The sequence below is a fragment of the Amblyomma maculatum genome, chromosome 1 (genome assembly GCF_055883805.1).
Source record: "Amblyomma maculatum isolate TAMU_Amacu chromosome 1, ASM5588380v1, whole genome shotgun sequence".
Lineage (NCBI taxonomy): Eukaryota > Metazoa > Arthropoda > Arachnida > Ixodida > Ixodidae > Amblyomma > Amblyomma maculatum.
In genome coordinates, this window is record NC_139344.1 from 480049001 (window position 1) to 480071603 (window position 22603).

Here is a 22603-nt window from a genome sequence, read left to right on the forward strand (position 1 = left end):
CAAGTTTGAGTGTGTCGGGCTCCTTCATCCCCATCTTTTTGCTGGTCACCCGTGCTATCATTCGGGCGACCTGCTGGGTCGATATCTTGAGCAGATTAAGCGTGTGTTGACACCTTTGATTCGATTGGAGCCACATCCCCAGGATCCTCACGGTTGTCTTTTCGGGCTCTGTCTCCCCTTGTAGCCGGATCTCGAGCTTGTGGCCTTGATCTGTGGGAGCAGAGCGGTTGCCCTTCCCTCGCCAGAATCTGATCAGTTCTGATTTCCGTGATGAGCACTCCAAGCCCCTCTGCTTTAGATATTCTTCGATGACAGATGCTGCTTCTTGCAATTTCGCTTCCTTCTCCCCGAGTGATCCTGTGGTCGTCCAGATGGCGAGAAGCGCAGAGCCTACAATCTAGGAACGGGTTTAATAGCAAGTCGCTTAATCTAAAACATTTCTGCCGTGGTCTCGCGTTGTGAAACGCAGTCGTTTAACGCTTGTTTTCTGCCAATATGGAAAAGTACTGCTTCCATCCTCTTCAGAGTAGCAAGGTGAGTGCAGGCGCTCAAAACGGAACCCTGACAGTTCATACTGAGTAAAGTGCATGAAACACTTCGCAGAAATGTCAGTAACATGTGCATAATGCCTAACATTTACGAGTCGTCAAGTGAGTAAAGAGATTGAACACGCTCATTGATGCAAGGGTAGAGAGGAGGAACTTGATATAACGCCGCAAAGAAAACCCTTCACAAGCACACCTCGATTCATGGGCAGTAAATTGCCAACAAATGGAACAATTACAGACGCCACAGTGAGGTCCCGCGAGTGTGAAAGAGCTGATGTCAAGGGAAGCGCATCTTACCGCCCACTGAGAAGGCGAAAAATACGAAGAGGCACGACTAAATATTGAGGCCAGGATCACGCTGCACTCCAGCGAACGATCCGAAAGGATCGCGAAGGCGCGCGCCGCACAGTCTTTTCACTGCTTTGTCATCAAGGAGAGCGAGAACGATAGGGGCCGGACACCCTCTCATTCATACTCTCGCCACCGGCGCGCGGCGGGGCGCGCATCTGAGCCATTCGGAGGGGCCTGGAACTTTTGACTACCACTTTTTAAGTGATGCTTGGGTGAGTTGGAATGCACAGAGCGACTTAGACAAGGACGAAAGGGAGACACACACGGGCAGGCGCTGACGTGCAACTGACTTGGAACGTGGAAATATATAGATCAGGCTGCAAACAACAAAAGAAAACAGACGATACACATTTGATTATGCACGTGAAAAACAATTGATGCCGCCTCGTCACTTCCCTGTAGCTAGAAATCTTAGTTCTTTAGCTGACAACGCCAAGGACGGGCTGCTGACATAGGCGTCATTTGACCAGGCAGTTTACGTCAATTTTGTGTCTTTCTTCCGTCCTTGTCTAAGTCGCGCTGTTCTTCTTCAAAATGGCATACCAACTCGACCAAACATCACTTCTAACCCTGTACATAGCCCCAGACATTGCCGACGGAGTACCAATGTTGGAATCATGCTTTCGGCGATGAGAGGGATTGTTTCCAAGGGCAGCTTTTCGCTTATAACGCCCACGTAGATCCAGAAAAACGGCACTTATTGTGCAATCACAGGTCACATCAGTCACCAGAAAAACAATCTGAGGGAAGAGGACTGAAGTGCCGGTTCTCGGCCTTTATCTGCCTGGAATTTGGAATTAAGGCGACACTTCCTGCTCGACACATCTATTATGAGAGCTAACTATTCGTCGTTCTGTAGCTGAAGCTAAAATTTACAATTGCTACTGCAATACCACTTATATGAGGTTTAAGGAAAGAAATGACTCAGCTGCCTGTTTGTGAAATGACGGCTCCCGACAACAGTCGCCTAGTAATGAGCATGAATACAGCAAGCATTAGAACCAGAGTCATTGTTGCGCAATCTGGCATTGGTGCGCGGTAGGTGATGGTGAGGAGTAATGCAGGTGGTGCCTTGAAGCTGTCCGCTGCAGTACCAGTGAGTGACTTCGCAGCGATGCGCTTTGTCATTTTAATTGTAGAAATGGGCTTTTAAAGACGACCCGAAAAGACTCTTCCTCCGAATCAAACCCGTGTGTGGAGTTTCTGTGCAGTTGCCATGGTTACCATGCCGTTAGAGGCACGCAGTCCATTCAGGTTCCATCAGATTCAGGTGGTGTCGTTTGGCAATGGTCATGCACTTTCAGAGCACTGCTCTTCGCACTGCAAATCCCAATGTCGGATTTGACTCAACTTTGACCTCCAGCCATCGTAGTGGAGGTGTGTCTGTACACGTCACGTCATGTGATCCGCCATGGAGATGCGCCGCAGGTACTCTCGCTCAGAGCCTCACGGCTGTGTACCACGTGACTGGGCGAGGGTATAACAGCTTCTTTATCATCTCACATGGTTGAGGCGTCCGAGTTAGTCAACAGAGCTTCCGCTCGTATAACGCATTTTATTTATACATTCATCCTTTCGAGGTTGCCACATGCACGTGCTACTCACGAAAGCATCACTGGTCCCTGAAATGTTCCAGCCCGTTAACATCACCAGTGCCCACTCGAGTAGTGCTCACAGAACTGCGGCATGCGGAAATAGAAACATGCTTATTAAGCAAATGCTCGTAGAACAGCTACCATATAGCGACTTCGGAATGAAGAAGAAATATGTGTATTACGTGAATGAAACTGTGCTGAACGCAACAAAACATAGTAAATTTGCTCTCGCAGTTGAGACAGCTCTACGTAATGGCAGGGGCCGAAAGCTTTGGTGTCGTGGTTGATTGTTGAAATCATGATTAAGCGCCCGCAAACATTCCCCAACCCTCTTAGTACTATGTAAGAAAGCAAACGACCTCTATTATGTTTGTTCTGTCGTTTTGTGTTTTTCAGAGTGCATTTGTATTGAAGTTTATTAAATAAAGAACAAGTTTCAGAAATCGAGAAATGTTAACCTCACGTGGACACCTACCATGAAAAACACGTGTGTCACTGCAATGATAAGAGTGTGCATTCATACTCAAAGCTTGTAACTTGTATTAAGACAATATTTTCATGTGCATCTCTTTAAATAGTAAGTAGAAAATGAGAAGAGAGTTTTACACCGGAACGGGATATTTGCGAGCAACGCCGCCAGCGGTCATCAGTCGACGGACGAGCAATTTAAATAAAGTTGACAAAGTTTTCCGCATACGTTACTTGGTCGACCCACCTAGGACTCAGGTAAGCATCCTAATCTCCTTGCCACGATAATACGAAGGCTATTTTCTTTTTATGCTCAGATTGGTGACTTCCTTTTGCTCGGTTATGGACTTGCATGCAAAACGTGGCAAAGCATTCAGGTGTGGCTTACCGAAATGAATGCGCGGGCGCTCTGTTTGATTTCAGCATCATGGGCACCGATCTGCTTCAAAATTACCATCGTGCATCCCTTCGTCCTCGCGATGTTACCCGATGCGTTTTGCTGGCCAATCGGTCGCGCAACTCATCCTCAGAATAGAAAAGCTTAGTATGATGGATGAGAACACACCCGGTGACTCTGTATAGACTCGTTTGGGTTGCAGATCCGACGTGTATTTCCTTGATGTGAGACGCGCTTGCGTCGTTTCTGTGGACATTAATGTGCAGGAAGCTGCAGTGGCACTAAAGACTAGTGCAAGGACTGCCTCAATTCGCAGCTATAATGAACGGCAGGGGGCAAGATGGCGGTATTGAGGTCCGCGTCCCTTGAAAATGTATTGCTCTTTGTTTGTTGCTGAATTTGTGGCATTTTGTAAAAAGTGATCACGTATATGACGGTTCCCGCTTCATTCTGACATGCTCCACCAGAGACTCTCAGACCGAAGTTCTGGCGTCGATGAAGGTCCTCAAGAAATTGCGATCTAACTGCCGAACGTGTTTACGAAACCTACCGTGGAGAAGAGCGACGTGTTACTGTGTTGTCGATGCTTTCGAGAAACGAAGGCATGTTGGCACTGCAGTGGGATATGGGCAGGTATGGACACCAACGATTTCGCCATTATTCAGGTGAATGGATCACGCCCCTATCATGCCCTGTCAGTGTAAGGTGCAACATTACTGGGGACACCTAAGCTCATCCTTTAAGAGTATGAAGTGAGAGCGTAAGTTATCGGTCTTCTTCTGCTCCTCCTCGGCTGATCAAGGTCAAGCGTGGCCTCCGCCGGGACGGCTCGAAACCTGGCACAGAATTGCTATCGCAATAAAACAAAACTACCCCTTTTTGTTTTTTCGCAAGCCGTGCGCTTGATACAAATACGCGATCGGTCGTGCATGCTTGAAAAAAACCTAGTGTGCAGTCCTGGAAAAAAAACAAAAACGTGGGAAATGCGCAGCCGAAGCGAAAAGCAATGGGTGCAGTATGAAGTTGGAAATGACCATAAAGACAACAGTAAGTAGAGGCTCGTGTTTCAGTCAGCGTTCTTTTTTTTTTTTATCCAGACAGCGGTTTTTCGGCGGCGCCTCCCAGACGGCGTCACATGTACGTCCAAAGCTGCAGTGCACCAGCCCTAGACGAGATGGTGCGACCACGGTAATGTCTCAACGAGCGCTCCACACGTTTCAATGAAACCATGGCCTCCGAGATCACCTTCGCGCGCGGGGTGATCTCGGAAGCCATGAATAAACACTCGCAGTTCCCGTTGCTCCGCGAGATGGCGCCACACGATTGCGGGCGAAGAAGGGGAGTGTAGTCTGGGAAGTGATCATATACGTATTAGACTGCAGATGGGACCCTTGATGAAAAGAGAAATGAAACTTACACAAAAAGTAAACGCAAAATTAAACGACGATCAAATAGCGCAGATAGCAGCAGACATAGAGGAAGCAATAGAGAAAAACCCCATGGAAGACTGGGATTATGAACAGGTAGAACTACTCATAAGGAGGAAAACTCAGGAGGTTAAAGTAGCAAACCGCTGGAATGGAGAGAGGAAGCCACGGAGCTGGTGGAATAAGAAAATCAGGGAAGCTATTGAACAACGACGGGCTGCTTCAAGGTAACACAGAGTGGCAAAGAAAGCGCAGGTATTTCAGAAAGAAATCGACCAAAAATGGGAATCATATCGACAAAAGAAACTTGAAGTACAGGCCCTCGTCCAAAGTAAAATTAAAACAGTCCACTGATCGCTGGATGGCTGAGATACACGATGCCTCTAGAGGCAGAGCAAGAAAATTCTGGAACCATATAAGCTGGCTAGGGAAAAAGAATAAAAGAAAGCAAGGTCGGATTCAAGATAACGAGGGAAATTGTTTAAAGGGAGACAACGCAGTGAACTACATTACATCAATTATAGCCGAGTCATTTAAAAGAGACTATAGGGTAATCTCTGCAAATCAGGAAGCAACACAAGGTAGCACAATACAAAGCAGCTTAGAACTGACCAATCTAAAGTGAAAAAAGGCAGGAAAAAAATATTCCTAAAACCACATCTACAGGAATAGATAGAATTCCGATCAAGCTGATTAATGAACTTGGTCCAAAAAGTAAGGAAACGTTGTTAAAAGCTCTGGAAACAGTCATAACGAATAAGCAAATTCCGGACAGCTGGCGGCAGAGTAAAATGAATTTGATTTACAAAGGGAAAGGAGAAAGGATGCACATAAAATCCTACAGGCCGATTACCATAACATCTGTTATGTACATGTTGGCCATGCAGGCGGTGAAATTAAAGGTGCAAGCATGGGTAGAAAGTCACAAGATACTCGGAGAACTTGCGAACGGCTTTAGAAATGGTAGGCGCTTAGATGAAAGCCTGTTCGTGCTTACCCAATGCATCGAAATATCTAGCGTGGAAAATAGACCTTTGTATTGGGGCCTTCCTGGTATAGGTACGCTTTTTAGGTATACGTATTTAAATACTTTAGCTGCCCATCTGTTACTGTCCAATTTCCTCAGGCGTTCCTTATATAATATTTTACTCTGAGCTTCCCGTACTTCGAAAGATGCCCAGCCCATATTTGCCTGTACCGCCTCATTTGTGGGTTTGCTGTGGGCCCCTAGTGCTAATCGTCCGACGGCTCTCTGATTTATTTCTAATGTCGACTGTACGTCTGATTTTAGGCACAAAACCGCATTTCCGAAAATAAGCCCGGGCACCATAATTCCTTTCCAAGTACCCCTCCAGTTCCTTTCCAGGGCATTGTGGGGATACCTGTTGTATCCCCACAATGCCCTATGCTTCATTATCCCGGCATTTTTTCGCCCTTTGGCCTTAAGCGATTGATCATGCTTTCCAATGTATGCCAATCTTTCGTTTACCCATACCCCGAGATATTTACATTCTGCTAGTCTGGGCATGCAGCCTTTTTAGGCTGCATGATGAGATGTTTTTAATTCTTAATGGCCACAAAACCAGTAGAGAACAGAACCACGAGGTGACGGCATGACAATGGTAACCCTATTCAATTAGCTTCACCGTAATTAATTCCAGCCTTCAGTGAGTGTGTGTTACCTTTAGGTTGCGTTCAGAGCCACCTCTCTGCAACAATCCCCATATAACCCGCTCAGAGGCAACCAGTGAGGAGAAAGAAGTTGCGGGGCCCTACCGTTAAGGAGACGATATTACGCGTCAGAGCTTAATTTTAAAGTCGTGCGCATTTATCAAACCCGGTTTGCTACTCCGACAATTGCGGGCAAAATGTTTTGCTCGGAGTCAAACACACTGCATTCTTGAGCAGGCGCTGAAAACGTGCGTATTTCAAATCCCAAAAGGATTCTATATTTCGAGTATACGTTATCTGCGCCAGTCGTCAATTTCTATCTAGAGTCAAATCCCATTACGCGTGTCAATGTGCCAGCGTTTCTGTATGAAGCAGAAATTTGTATTGTATTGAAAACAATTTTAACATAGATGACTTGTGCATATGATTCGGTAATGCAGAATAAAATGCGCGCGTATTGACATTTTTCAGACCAATCATAGCATGACGTCCGGTGGCCCTTCTTACGGCAGCTCTGTGTCGTGGTGCCAGAACAACGGCGGAACGCACAAAAAGCCAGGAATTAGTTTTTTCCGCATATGATTTGACAGCAGGACAGTGAGGACTACAGCTCCTTTATTTTCAAGTAGAACTCTTGTTGGGGGTAGTTGGTACATTCTGAATAAAAAACAAATACGGCACGGGGGACAAAGATAAAGAAGTCACACAAACGACAGGACTAGTGCCACTAACAATTGTATTTTATTTCCCATCAATCCAGTCTTTTTGTAGCCAACCAGGCAGTATCACACATGCAAATCACACATCTATCGCATGCTCGTGGAGCAACAGCTTACACAACACATCAGATCAACAGAAGAAGAAAGGCGATAACAACCATCTAATCAATAATTAACGAGGTCATCCGGGAGAAAACCAACTGGTAATTGTTCTCCTTCGCTCTACACAAGCACAATGAAGCAAGCCTGACCCAATCAAAACCTTTAAAATCTGAAACAATAATTATCATCAAGAAGAGAAGCCCCCCCCCCCCTCCCAGTTGGTACATGATCACTAAAAAAGAGCGCACTTTCGACAGGACACAGGGAGTAAGACACCACACAGCGCTTCACTAACAACTGAAGAAAATTTTGTTGCAACCTCGCAATAAATAGAAAAAAGGCCCTGAAACCGTCCTCTTGACACTACTTACCGTCGTTGCTGGTCCAGATAGCTGATTCCCTTTTTTGCAAGCGTCAATGATGGGGTGCTTACACATTTATCCCTGCTTTTCTGAATCATATAGGCCTCATCGCATGAGTTGTCAATGCTTCGGTATCTTGAGCCACGCATCGGTTCATGCTTGGCGCCCATCCTCAGTGATCTTTTGCTAGCCCGGCGAGATCGTCAAATACAAGAAGCCTTGTGCCACACCAGCGCAGTGAAGACTTTCCGCTACGTTAACGACTTCCTCGTAATATACGAGCTTCCTGGTGAAGATGTGGGCAACAGCAGTGTTCAAGACATTTTCAGGGTTATTTTCCGAGGTTCTAACAGACCTTGGGCTGACCAAAGAATTGCCACTGCACGAACAGCTTCAGTTTCTTGACCTGCGGTTGGTCACTGAGGGAACCCATCTGTGCTGGTGTTATGTCCCTAGGTTGAAGAAAGCACTTTTACCATATTCTTTTGCTCACACAAAGCTGGTTAATTGAGCTGTTGCTATAGGTGCATTGAAGAGCGCCCTATCGGGATCATGTGTTCAACGTCAGCAAGAAAGTGTTAATGGCCAAATATCACAATTGCGTGAAGAAGGTTTTCCTGATGACTTGCTGTGCAGCATTGGTTTTAAGATATTGAAGGAAATTCGCCAGCCAAAACCCAACTGCAATCAGAAAGAGGAAAAGAAGACTGCTATCATGTCATATGTGCACGGTGTTAGTCATGCGTTAAAGGAAGCAGGGGGGCGGGCCGGCTTGAGCTTGCTCCGTAATGCGCCAAACAAACTATCCAGGTTGCGCCAAACAAAGGCCCTACAGATACAACCCACTGCAAGACAAAACACAAAGACAAATTTATTGCTTGTGACACTGATGCAGTCTATGAGGTACCACTTTCTTGCGGAGCGACGTATATTGGACAAACCGGAAGGTGCATTGACATTTGTTTAACGCAGCACGTCGGGAAAATAGACAAAGGCTACGGCAACAAGCTCGCTGCACACACGACAAATTGCGATTGCAATCCTAATTTCACAAGATGCAAGATACTGAAGCACTATAATCGACAAGTCATGCGTGAGATTTATGAGGCTTACATGATTCAAAAAAACAGTGATATATGTGTATGCACCGCATCATTGACGCTAACAAAAAAAGAAATCAGCTATCTGGACCAGCAACGACGATAAGGAGTGACAAGACGGCGGTTCATGGCTACGTTTTCAGGGCCTTTTTCCTATTTATTGCAAGATTGCAATAAATTTTCTTCAGTTGTTAGTGAAGCGCTGTGTTGTGTCTTACTCTCTGTGTCCTGTCGAAAGTGCGCTCTTTTTTAGGAATAATTACCAACTGAATGAGGAGTGATATATGATGACCAACAATAATCAATTAGACCAAAGTATGCGTCAAAGGTATAAAAGTCGAAACCAAGAACAAGACAAAAACCTTTAAAAGCGATAAAAACAACCGTGTGTGGAGTGATAGCATAGGATCAACAAGCAACGAGACAAAAAGTAAAAAGTGATAAAACCAAAGTCTGCGTCAAGGGTATGAAAGACAATAAAAAATCCGTGCGGACACCATCACATCGCCAAACATCAACCTATTAGCTATATAAAACCTTCTAGGAAAGACACTTCCCACTACTAAGCCTAATGGAAGGCTTGCTCACGCATCTGTTACCTTCTTTTTTTATTATAATAGGCTTCTACAATCTCTGTTTCTGTTCAAAGTTTTCCACTCCTCAAGACAATAGTTTTTTCTACTTCAGGATGGCAAATGAAGCACATTTTGCAGTGGTCCACTAGGAAGCTGCCTTCATGGTTGCGCAGGTTTGGGCAGAGTTTGCTTGCGCGCTCATTGAAATAACGACCAGTTTGTCCAATGCCTCGAGGCTTAGGGGAACCTGGTACACAACACGAGTCCCACACCTGGTGAACTTTCTCTGATGATTCATTGTACAAGCCGGTCGTTTTTCCAAGTTGTTTATGAAAGTTTGCAAGGGGCTGAGAATACGACCTGAACGTTATGTCTGCTCGCTACTTTCTGAATTTTGTGCGAAACCTTGTGCTATTACCGCCACGCGGTTACGCGAAACCTGTTCTCTGTTGTCGGGAAGTTGCTTTCTGAAGCGCACACAGAAGAAATCATCGACGGCGGGTATCCTGCATCTTTAACTTGAGCGCTAAAGCTTGAAGAAACTATGTGGGGGCATGATTTGTTCAAAGCTGCTTGCGGGGAGTTACAAACGATCGGCCGCTCCAAAGGCTTTGAATGTGTGCTATCAAATAGGAGCAATCCTTTCTTTGACCGTGGATTAAACAGAAGCCTTCTTTAGAAAATCGCAGCTTAATATCCAAGAACTGGAGTTCACCATGTGTTGGGACTTCCTTGATGAAACTGAGACCCTGGCTGTGGTTTGCAAATTCACTGACATGCTTCTCGCGACATCACCCATCTCATGCTTTGAAATGTCTTTTAGAATAACCAAGAAATTATCGACATACCTGTGTATGGAAACCGCGTGATGGTCATCAAGGTGGCGCCAAATGTCGGCACCCACAACCGAAATATATCACAAAGGACAGGTGCCATAGAAGAGCCAATACAAATCCCCTTCTTCTGAACATACAACTTTCTTTCGTACGAAACAGCTGTCGAGTTAAGGTAGAATTCCAGCAAAGAAATAAAACTGTCAAAGCTTACACCTGCTGCATTCTGAAAGCGGACTTCAGCAGGGGACTGGATCTTTTCCCTGACAGCACTTAGGAGTCCTTAGTGAGGAACCGAATAATACAGTTATTCAATGTCGAAGAAGAACGAGGAGTACTTCTTGGCGGGCCAAGTCTCTAGGTGCTTCAGCACATCACACAAACTGCGCACAAGGAAAGGGTTCTCGCCCATCAGGGTTCCAAGGTGAGCCTGAAGGTGCCGACTGACAAGACCCCCATGTCCCCTTTTCCGAAACGATGGCGCGCAGCGCAAAACCAGGCTTGTGTGCCTTAACAGTGAAAAAGACTTGGAGAGTCCTGCCTTTTGCTTCTTGTGCCGGCTTCCTTATGCCTTCAAGATGTAAATCTTCAAGCATCTGAAGCGCTTGACTCTTTTGTTTTCGAACATTAAATGGCGCCTTTTTTAAGTTCTTATGAATTGCAGCCAAGGCGTTGTCACGAAACACACTAGTCAGCATAACGGCAAATCATCCCTCTTTATCAGCCGTAGCATAACGAGGTCCTTCTCCTTCAGAACACCCGAAATCTTCTGAGCATGCGGCTTACTACGAAGACTGCGATCAAGACTCGTCTTCAGGAAGCGAACACTGTCGCTTACGATCCTGTATTTCGCTTCGTCCGTACCACGGCTAGCCACTCTTCTAACCATGGCAAGAAGCTCTGGACGCTGAGCACAAGGTGCAAGTCCTTTTTCCAAATCCGCTCAACTTCGTCAGGCACATCTCCAAGCACAGTGATCTGTCGGCCAGGAGACACATCAGGCACGGCAAATCAGGCTCGACAGCGCACGCTGCCGTAGAAATTCAGTACAGTTTTCTGCCAGCTGCTTCATCTCCTGAAATCGCCTGTTTTCTTTCTCCGGTTCTTTTGCCTAGCACAACAAACAGCCGTAGCCAGTCTTGCCACATTCGGACTTGCCTCCAATACTCCGACTTGAGTATTTTGCAGACGTGCCTGACGTGGCCCCAGGATGGCTCCAAGACGCCAAAGAGAGACTGAACTTGTAGGACTCGTGTAGAACTACTGTAAGATTCGTGTAGGACTCGTGTTGTTACCAGGTTCCCCTAAGCTGCGGACTCATTTACATTGGACAAACTGGTGGTTGTTTCAAAGAGTGCGCAAGCGAACACTGCCGAAACCTGCGCAGTGCGCAGTGCGAAACACCAGCAGTGATCCGAAAGTGACCACAATTTCGGCATTTATATCCACAACCTGGGTGCCCCATCTGCGTCTAGAAATATAGAAGCGGATATAGAAGCGGACATCCATCACCTACTGTGGAATTGTCCAGCGTTGAAGCCAACGCGGTTCCGGCACCTGGTGGCAGCTGGCCTCTCCCCCCATAATCCGCAGTCATATGCTCTTTGGACACTGGGACCGCATTATCGTTCACTCCTCGATTTCATTGCGTCAGCCAACCTTTTTTCATTTATTTGACCACACCCTTCATCCATCATAACATTCCTTTTATGCCCTGAGGCAATAAACTTAGCAAAAAAAAAGCCTGCGCAACAATGGAGGCAGCTTCCTAGTGGACCACTGCAAAGTGTGCTTGAATTGCCGTCCTGAATTCGAAAAAGCTATTTCTTGGAGAGTGGAAAATATTCTCACGAAGACAGGAGTTTACAGGAAACGGTAACAGGGCAGAGACACACAGTCAAGACAGGGGTTTATGAGAAACGGTAACAGTGCGCAGAGATACACAGTCAAGAGTCAACAGTCCTAGCTAGAAGAAGCGCACGAGAGTCAACTTCGTCTCTCAGGCGCTACCTCAAACCCCCAAGTGGCATTATTCTCCTCTTAAAAAAAAAACGCAAGCTCACATCAAGATCTCGTCCGGATGGTAAGTACGGTTTTCAGTGGGTGAAATACGGCTTCATGCGAAGTACATGCACTACGTATGACGAGTACTGACGACTAGAACTTTGTACATTTCCGTCTGGAATAACCTCGTATGTAACATCTGATAGGCGACGCAACACTCTGTAGGGTCCAAAGTAACGATTGAGAAGCTTTTCTGACACGCCTGGCCGGGTGCCGGACAGGTACCCACACTCAGACTTTGTCACCAGGTTGGAACACGACGTATCGAGGTCGGTCGTTATATCGGCGTGCATCTCTTGCTTGCTGTTTTGTAATGTGATTACGGGCGAGTTGGCGAGCTTCCTCAGCGTAGTTGGCGAATTCTTCTGCGTCAGCGGTAAGCAGCTGGTCGTCAGCCGCACACGGCAGCATAGCGCCGAGCATGGTCAGTATATGGCGTCCGTATACTAGGCGAAACGCAGTGAATCGAGTTGTTTCTTGGACGGCCGTGTTTTATGCAAATGTGACATAACGCAATATCGCGTCTCATGTTTTATGCCACACATCTACGTACATGGCGAGCATGTCCCCTATTGTTTTGTTTAGTCGCTCGGTAAGGCAATTAGACCGTGGATGGTAGGTGATATGTCTGGCTTAGTTGGAAAACTGCTCCAAGAAGACTGTAAATGCCTTGCCATGATCAGTGATGACGTCTGAAGGGGCACCATGGCGGAGGACAATCTGTGTCGTGAAAAATTGTGCCTCTTCGGAGGATGTTGCACGTGGCACCGCCATAGTTTCCGCGTAACGTGTCAGACAATCAATAGCCACGATAATCCACTTATTGCCAGCTGACGATAGAGGAAAAGGGCCGAGAAAGTCCATACCAATTTAGTCGAATGGTACTAGCGGTGGTAGTATAGGCTACAGGAAACCCGCTGGCTTCAACGGCGGTGTCTTCCGTCGCTGGCACTCGCGGCAACCTTTAACATATCGATGAACGGTGGCGGTAAGTTTGGGCCAGTAGTACGCCTGGCGCACCCTGGTAAGACTGCGTGCACAGCCCAAGTGTCCAGCGGTGGGTTCATCATGGCAAGCATGAAGGATTTCGTCGTTTAGATCGGCTCGATCACTGTTGCCGGCGCTTTTCCCATAGAGGATTCCTTCGCGTGTACTTCGTCCGTACTATCATGGGCAACTCCACAGGTGATCGAGACAATGTGTCAGCATCTTCATGTTTACGTCCAGATTTATAAACGATAGAGTAATCAAATTCCTGTATGCGAAGACTCCACCGTTGTGGTCTAGAACACCAGCAGTATCGATAATGTCAGATAATGTATTTTCAAGAAAAATAAAGAAAAGGGGAAAATTTTATTTATTTATTATTTTTTTATTTAATTATTTTTTCCAAGTATCGTGCAATGGATTCACCAACCGAACTAATGAAGCAACATGACATCCCAACACTCGAATTACGAAGAAAGATTCAGACTCAAACTTCTGTTCTTGCTGGAACACAATAAATTGTTAATAAACTCCTGACCTTACCTGAAACCGTTAAACACCCGTCTGACAAGAAATCGTCACGAATATCAATTAACTCCATACAATTCTAGAGTAAACGCTTTTAGATATTCCTTTTTTCCTCGTACTATAGAAGACTGGAACCGACTGCCACCTCACCTAACAAATAGGATCGACTCGATTGACCTAATTGAGTCTTGACTACCTTGACTAACCTATTATTGTGTTGCTGCTTTGAATATTTGTGTGTGTTTTAATTAACAACAAAAAAATTTTTCTCTTGTACTGCCGATTTCACTGACTGTTTTCATTTGATTATTGTACAAAATGTTCGATTTTTCTACCCCGGGTTGCCATGATTATTGTGTTCTAGCTGTGTATAATTTTTTTCTTTGTATATTATGTAATAATATTATTGTTGCCACTCCTGCTTGGGCCCACCAAAGGGCCTGCAGTATATTGTATATGAATAAATAAATAAAAAGCATTCAGAAACGTCGTTTAACAGTTCGGCGAACGCGATGGCAGTAGAGCGATAGAGGGGGCGAGATTCGCTCGTGACGTTCGTGACGAGGAGCTGAGAGTGACCATTGCACAGAATAATGAAGCTTCGAGCTGCACAGATGCCATGAGAAAATAAAAGCGAACGGTTGCCTTCAGCAATTGTCGGCCCGGCACGTAGCCCGTCGCATACTACACTCACAGAACGCTGGAGCGGGTAGGCACTGAAACACACTCGGCTGAAACTCGTAGGGCGCATGTACGTGGGCCGTCGGTGGGGCTGGCAGCCACTTCCTCCGTTGAGAACGAGACCGTTCGCTGTCGGAGATCGATGATGGCGCCATATTCTCGCAGGAAATCCACACCGAGAATCAAGTCTGCTGTTGATCTGATATCCCTGAATTTGTCCCAGTCAGTTGCGGTGGCCTGTTTTGAATTATGTATGGGCACCCCTAGTTTCCTATCAATTTGGATTTCGATTATAAAGTGATCGCTGCCAAGATTTTCGCCCGTGTTCTTCCAAGATGTTTTGCCCGTCCTGTGTCCTAGTGTTAGGTCCGGTGATGTGTCACAGCAGATGCTGTTGCCCGTTCTGGTTGGCTCGTTCGGATCCGTGAATAGCGAGAGTCCTGTCTTCTGAATCGCTTCCCACAGCATTCTACCTTTCCTATCGATTTTGGAGTAGCCCCATTCGTGATGATTTGCGTTAAAATCCCCCACTATCAGCAGAGGGCATGATTTTGCTGTCCTCAACGCTTTCTTAAATGTCGCCTCAAACTGTGCCTTTTTGTGACGAGGGGGGCTATAAGCGTTCAGGACGAATATGCTTCCCCTATTCTTTTTGCCGGTGAGAATTTCTACGAGTACGGCCTCCACTTCATCCGTACTTGCGTCATGTTCAATTGCCGCAATGTTATTCTTGACTAGGGTGGCTACTCTAGATTTGTCCCCTCTTCCGCTGTCGAATGTGCGATACCCTGAAATTTTGACTGGGGGTTTTCCTGTTCCTTGCAACGCCACAGCAAGCGTAGGCTCTCCTTGATTTAGAATGTGCTGTTGCAGCAATGCTTTTTTCTTTTTGAAGCCCCTGCAGTTCCACTGCCAAATTATGGTCCCTGTCTTGTCCATGATGAGTGAGAGAACGGGGCTTCCGGCCTCGAGGGAGGCTTCGGATCGGGATGAGCTCTTTCTTCGCCTCCTAGCACGGTCAGAAGCGAGTTCATTTGATTTGCTATAGCCTGGACTTTCTTATCTATGATATCGCTTAGTTTGCTTAGTATGCTTTCCTCGTGTTCCTTGAGGCGTGCTTCTAGTTCACTCTCGTTAATGTTTTTGAGCATCTTTTTGTTTTTCTCGGGTTGAGCCGTCTCATGATCCTCTGCCTTCCTCTTTGCGGTGGTGCCTACCGTATCTACCTCCATGCTGCCCTCGTGCTGCGCCTGTGGGGCGGCTATTCTCTGGACAGGGGTAAGCGGTCTTTTTTGCGCCGCCTGCGTAGCTCGCACTGCAGTGTTCGTTAGCTGCCCAACTTGATCTTTGAGTTGGTTTACTGTTACCGTTAGAGTTTTAATTATTTCTTTTAGATGGCGATTTTCCTCATCTCTCTTTTCTATCTCTTTTTTAAACATATTGGCCTGTGCCTCTAATTCTGGTGTCATATCATGGAAGACCGCGCTTGCGAAGCTGACAGGCATACCAGAGGGGGTCTTCTTTTCTCCTGGTTCCCGCAGGTCCCCCAATGGGTCTGGTTGTCTCTAGGTGGCGGCTTGGGTGCACTTGTGTCCCTGGACTCGGATCGTTGTTTTTTGGCCGCAGGTGGAAGTATGACCTTCGTTGGAGGCCTGCCTCTGCCCGTGGTCGCTCCTCTCTTGTCTTGTTCGGCCCTAGCCTCGGCCTGGGCCGCGTCGCGTTGTTTAACCCAGTGAGGCTTCCTGTAGAGTTCCCTGCATGTCGGGTCCCCTAACTGATGCTTTTTCTCGCAGAGAAGACACTTCGGTTCGCAGGCATGCTCTTCTGGCTGATTTCTTAGCCCGCAGCCTCGGCAGCGGGTGCTGGTTGGATCTGGGCAGACGTCTTGCCTGTGCCCAATCTTGCCGCATGCGTAGCACACGTCGTACTTTTTTTATATAGGTTGCATGGAATCCATTGACTGAAGAATTGTACGGCCCTTAGTACTTCCAGTTCTTTGAAGTTAATGATGACTGTTTCGGACGTCTTCCTAGTCTTCTTACTGCCGTATACGTTGGGTTCCGTGGGTTGTCCAACGCCTTGTGTATTTGTTCTTCCGTCAACTGCAGATTAATCCCGTAGATGACGACTTTGCCCCCCTCGGGCATCGCCGGGTGGCCAGTCACTTCGACATCTTCTTCTCCGACTCGGATGTTCTTGATTTTGACGAAAGTCTCTGCCCTTTCCTTGTCCGGGGTTGATATTAGGATCGTCTGGTTGTTTTTGTTGAAGACAATGTCCTCTTCTGCCATGGGGGATAGACCGGCCGCCTACAGTATAGAGTCTCCAGCAAAAACCCCCAGCTTCTTCTTTATGTTGTCGATTCCTCCCGCTGGTCGTAGGACAATCTTCTCTGTTCCCGATGGTAGGCTAACTTGCAGGTTGTCGACCATCCTCTCTGCCATGGCTTTGTTTTTTCTTCAGGTTTAGTGTTTTTCGTTCCCTTCTTCTTGCTAATACTTCTGCCACTTTTTCCTCTGTGACATATCTGCCGCCTATGGAGCGGCACCAGCCCCCTTGGTCTTTCCCTTTATCGTCGAAAGCGCCGACGTCCATCTTTTCATCATCCTCTTCGCCAGCGTTGGGAGCACTTTTTTCTTCTTGATTTGCAGCCGACAACGTTGACTGTTCGTCACTCCCGGTAGTTGCCGCGACTGATACGGCTCCGTTTCTTCTTTCTGCTGGCGTCTCCGCCGATGCTGCAACCGCTGCCCGTGGTTGTGTCATGTTTGGGCCGGCGCAGCAGCTCTGCGAGCTGCTATGCCGTTGCGTTCCCTCGGTACTTCTCTCTTCTGCCGGCGTCTCCGCAGACGCTACAACCGTTGCCCGTGGGGCCTCCATGCTCTTCGACAGCGAGCGGCCTCGGGTAGGGCCCGCGACGACGCGGTCCGCTCCCTAGGCTTAGCTCGTCGAAGCATCCATTAGGCTTAGCTACTTCACGAGCGACGCGGGTCTTGAAAAGCCAAAAAATGGCGAATAAGAGGTCCACTTGCCCAAAATTGGTGTCGCCGTGGTCCTTGCGTATTCCGCCACTTGATTCAGAGAACAAATCCGGGTGAAAACTTCGAAAAGCTGCTAAAAAGTCGAACAAACGCGGAGGCCATGTGAAATGCGTCCGCTCTCTTCGGCTGCATGCAGCGCCCCCTCTGCATTTGCAAGAGAATGCGATTTTCAGCATATTACGTCTAGCCCTAGATACCCACAGTCAAATGCCCTGGCAGAAAAAGGGATACAGGTGGTGAAGCGAATATTAACTGCTGGAGCCAATCAAGATTTCTGGCTTGGTTTACTCGCTTACAGGACAACCCCACTGGAAGGTGGAGATTCTTCAGGCCAGAAAGCTACGAACAACGCTACCAGACACTCAAGAAAGTCCCCGTTTGCATATTGCCAAGCATCGCCAGAGTAAGAGAGACCGGCAACCCCTACAACCCCTGGTGACGTGCGTGTGAAGAAAGTTGTATGGGACAAAAAAACAAAGGTCGTGCAGCGCTTTGCTGAACCAAGGTCCTACAATGTTCTAACAGAATACGGCAGAATTCTGCGTCGCAATCAAAGCATCTCATGTCTACGAAAGAAACATTTCTGAGTGAACTTGACGACGACAGCGATGACACCATTGAGGACAGCACGCCGTAGCAGCAGCCGCGACCGGTGATATCTGATGATGATGCAGTGTCAAGCGCTCCTGGGTTAAGACGATCGCAGAGACAACGTGCACCCCCGCTACGCTTGGAGTACGGGAGAGACTTTCAGCAAACGTCTTAAGTTATTCTTTTGTGCATTGAGCCCATGTTGTGCTTGCAACTTTGCTTTGTTGTTGTTTTTAGTTCTCTTTCCAAAAGAAGGAAGATGTATCGTATGCGTGAGGGACAGCATACGCAGTGCGGCCTCAAAATGTATAACTGATACGCAACAGCCGATACGCTGCTGCCCAAGCCTAGCACAACAAACAGCCGTAGCCAGTCTTGCCGCATTCGGACTTGCCTCCAATACTCCGACTTGAGTATTTTGCAGACGTGCCTGACGTGGCCCCAGGATGGCTCCAAGACGCCAAAGAGAGACTGAACTTGTAGGACTCGTGTAGAACTACTGTAAGATTCGTGTAGGACTCGTGTTGTTACCAGGTTCCCCTAAGCTGCGGACTCATTTACATTGGACAAACTGGTGGTTGTTTCAAAGAGTGCGCAAGCGAACACTGCCGAAACCTGCGCAGTGCGCAGTGCGAAACACCAGCAGTGATCCGAAAGTGACCACAATTTCGGCATTTATATCCACAACCTGGGTGCCCCATCTGCGTCTAGAAATATAGAAGCGGACATCCATCACCTACTGTGGAATTGTCCAGCGTTGAAGCCAACGCGGTTCCGGCACCTGGTGGCAGCTGGCCTCTCCCCCCATAATCCGCAGTCATATGCTCTTTGGACACTGGGACCGCATTATCGTTCACTCCTCGATTTCATTGCGTCAGCCAACCTTTTTTCATTTATTTGACCACACCCTTCATCCATCATAACATTCATTTTATGCCCTGAGGCAATAAACTTAGCAAAAAAAAAGCCTGCGCAACAATGGAGGCAGCTTCCTAGTGGACCACTGCAAAGTTTGCTTGAATTGCCGTCCTGAATTCGAAAAAGCTATTTCTTGGAGAGTGGAAAATATTCTCACGAAGACAGGAGTTTACAGGAAACGGTAACAGGGCAGAGACACACAGTCAAGACAGGGGTTTATGAGAAACGGTAACAGTGCGCAGAGATACACAGTCAAGAGTCAACAGTCCTAGCTAGAAGAAGCGCACGAGAGTCTTCAACTTCGTCTCTCAGGCGCTACCTCAAACCCCCAAGTGGCATTATTCTCCTCTTAAAAAAAAACGCAAGCTCACATCAAGATCTCGTCCGGATGGTAAGTACGGTTTTCAGTGGGTGAAATACGGCTTCATGCGAAGTACATGCACTACGTATGACGAGTACTGACGACTAGAACTTGGTACATTTCCGTCTGGAATAACCTCGTATGTAACATCTGATAGGCGACGCAACACTCTGTAGGGTCCAAAGTAACGATTGAGAAGCTTTTCTGACACGCCTGGCCGGGTGCCGGACAGGTACCCACACTCAGACTTTGTCACCAGGTTGGAACACGACGTATCGAGGTCGGTCGTTATATCGGCGTGCATCTCTTGCTTGCTGTTTTGTAATGTGATTACGGGCGAGCTGGCGAGCTTCCTCAGCGTAGTTGGCGAATTCTTCTGCGTCAGCGGTAAGCAGCTGGTCGTCCGCCGCACACGGCAGCATAGCGCCGAGCATGGTCAGTATATGGCGTCCGTATACTAGGCGAAACGCAGTGAATCGAGTTGTTTCTTGGACGGCCGTGTTTTATGCAAATGTGACATAACGCAATATTGCGTCTCATGTTTTATGCCACACATCTACGTACATGGCGAGCATGTCCCCTATTGTTTTGTTTAGTCGCTCGGTAAGGCAATTAGACCGTGGATGGTAGGTGATATGTCTGGCTTAGTTGGAAAACTGCTCCAAGAAGACTGTAAATGCCTTGCCATGATCAGTGATGACGTCTGAAGGGGCACCATGGCGGAGGACAATCTGTGTCGTGAAAAATTGTGCCTCTTCGGAGGATGTTGCACGTGGCACCGCCATAGTTTCCGCGTAACGTGTCAGACAATCAATAGCCACGATAATCCACTTATTGCCAGCTGACGATAGAGGAAAAGGGCCGAGAAAGTCCATACCAATTTAGTCGAATGGTACTAGCGGTGGTAGTATAGGCTACAGGAAACCCGCTGGCTTCAACGGCGGTGTCTTCCGTCGCTGGCACTCGCGGCAACCTTTAACATATCGATGAACGGTGGCGGTAAGTTTGGGCCAGTAGTACGCCTGGCGCACCCTGGTAAGACTGCGTGCACAGCCCAAGTGTCCAGCGGTGGGTTCATCATGGCAAGCATGAAGGATTTCGTCGTTTAGATCGGCTCGATCACTGTTGCCGGCGCTTTTCCCATAGAGGATTCCTTCGCGTGTACTTCGTCCGTACTATCATGGGCAACTCCACAGGTGATCGAGACAATGTGTCAGCATCTTCATGTTTACGTCCAGATTTATAAACGATAGAGTAATCAAATTCCTGTATGCGAAGACTCCACCGTTGTGGTCTAGAACACCAGCAGTATCGATAATGTCAGATAATGTATTTTCAAGAAAAATAAAGAAAAGGGGAAAATTATATTTATTTATTATTTTTTTATTTAATTATTTTTTCCAAGTATCGTGCAATGGATTCACCAACCGAACTAATGAAGCAACATGACATCCCAACACTCGAATTACGAAGAAAGGTTCAGACTCAAACTTCTGTTCTTGCTGGAACACAATAAATTGTTAATAAACTCCTGACCTTACCTGAAACCGTTAAACACCCGTCTGACAAGAAATCGTCACGAATATCAATTAACTCCATACAATTCTAGAGTAAGCGCTTTTAGATATTCCTTTTTTCCTCGTACTATAGAAGACTGGAACCGACTGCCACCTCACCTAACAAATAGGATCGACTCGATTGACCTAATTGAGTCTTGACTACCTTGACTAACCTATTATTGTGTTGCTGCTTTGAATATTTGTGTGTGTTTTATATACAACAAAAAAATTTTTCTCTTGTACTGCCGATTTCGCTGACTGTTTTCATTTGATTATTGTACAAAATGTTCGATTTTTCTACCCCGGGTTGCCATGATTATTGTGTTCTAGCTGTGTATAATTTTTTTCTTTGTATATTATGTAATAATATTATTGTTGCCACTCCTGCTTGGGCCCACCAAAGGGCCTGCAGTATATTGTAAATGAATAAATAAATAAAAAGCATTCAGAAACGTCGTTTAACAGTTCGGCGAACGCGATGGCAGTAGAGCGATAGAGGTGGCGAGATTCGCTCGTGACGTTCGTGACGAGGAGCTGAGAGTGACCATTGCACAGAATAGTGAAGCTTCGAGCTGCACAGATGCCATGAGAAAATAAAAGCGAACGGTTGCCTTCAGCAATTGTCGGCCCGGCACGTAGCCCGTCGCATACTACACTCACAGAACGCTGGAGCGGGTAGGCACTGAAACACACTCGGCTGAAACTCGTAGGGCGCATGTACGTGGGCCGTCGGTGGGGCTGGCAGCCACTTCCTCCGTTGAGAACGAGACCGTTCGCTGTCGGAGATCGATGATGGCGCCATATTCTCGCAGGAAATCCACACCGACAATCAAATCACGAGAACATACCCGGAGAACAACGCACCTGACAAAGAACGTTGACGTACGAATCTGGATTCTAGCCGTGCACTGTCCAATAGAAGTAATTACACGCCTCCGTGCGTGCTACACCATGGTGTCATAACCTTCCGATGATGCGCTACCAGTTTCCCACTCAAAATCGAAAATTCTGCTCCGGTATCCACTAAAGCGCTGATGTAATGATCATTGATGCACAGAGAGATGTCCAGCGATAGCCGGTCTCGTGAACCAAATGCTGTCGTTTCTGCTACAAAATCCATATCTGCTCTCACTAGGGGACTTCTTTGTGCCGACATTTAGCGACCCCGCCCCCGGAGGTCACTCTACTCAGTTTTCCCGGCGGGGGATTGGCGAGCGACCAGGCGGTGCTCGCGGGAAGTCACCTGTTGTTGAAGGTGATGGCCGACGTGGGGATGGAGACCTGGTAACAAGGCAGGGACATACAGTCAAGACAAGGGTTTACGGCAAACGGTAGCAGGGCAGAGACACACAGTCAACAGACTTCTTTTTCTTCTTCTGCCTTGATAAATGGCACATACCCACGAAGGGGGATTGGCCAGGGTTCAGTGTGGACTGCCAAATGTCCTACACATGCTGAATTAGTGCATTAAATTAATTATCAACTAAACTAAAACCTAAGATTTAAGATCACAAAATTGATTGAAAGGAAAAAATACGGAGCAAAACATTTGGAAGTTTGTAAATTTAAAATTAAAGGCAGCGAACGCGATGGTTAGATGGCATCCTCGAGGCACTGCAGATGAAGTTATGTGATGTTAGGAAGATAGTGAGAGACAGGAAAGCGTGGCGTGACATGGTCCATAGGGTCACGAAGAGTCGGACACGACTGAACGACTGAACTGAA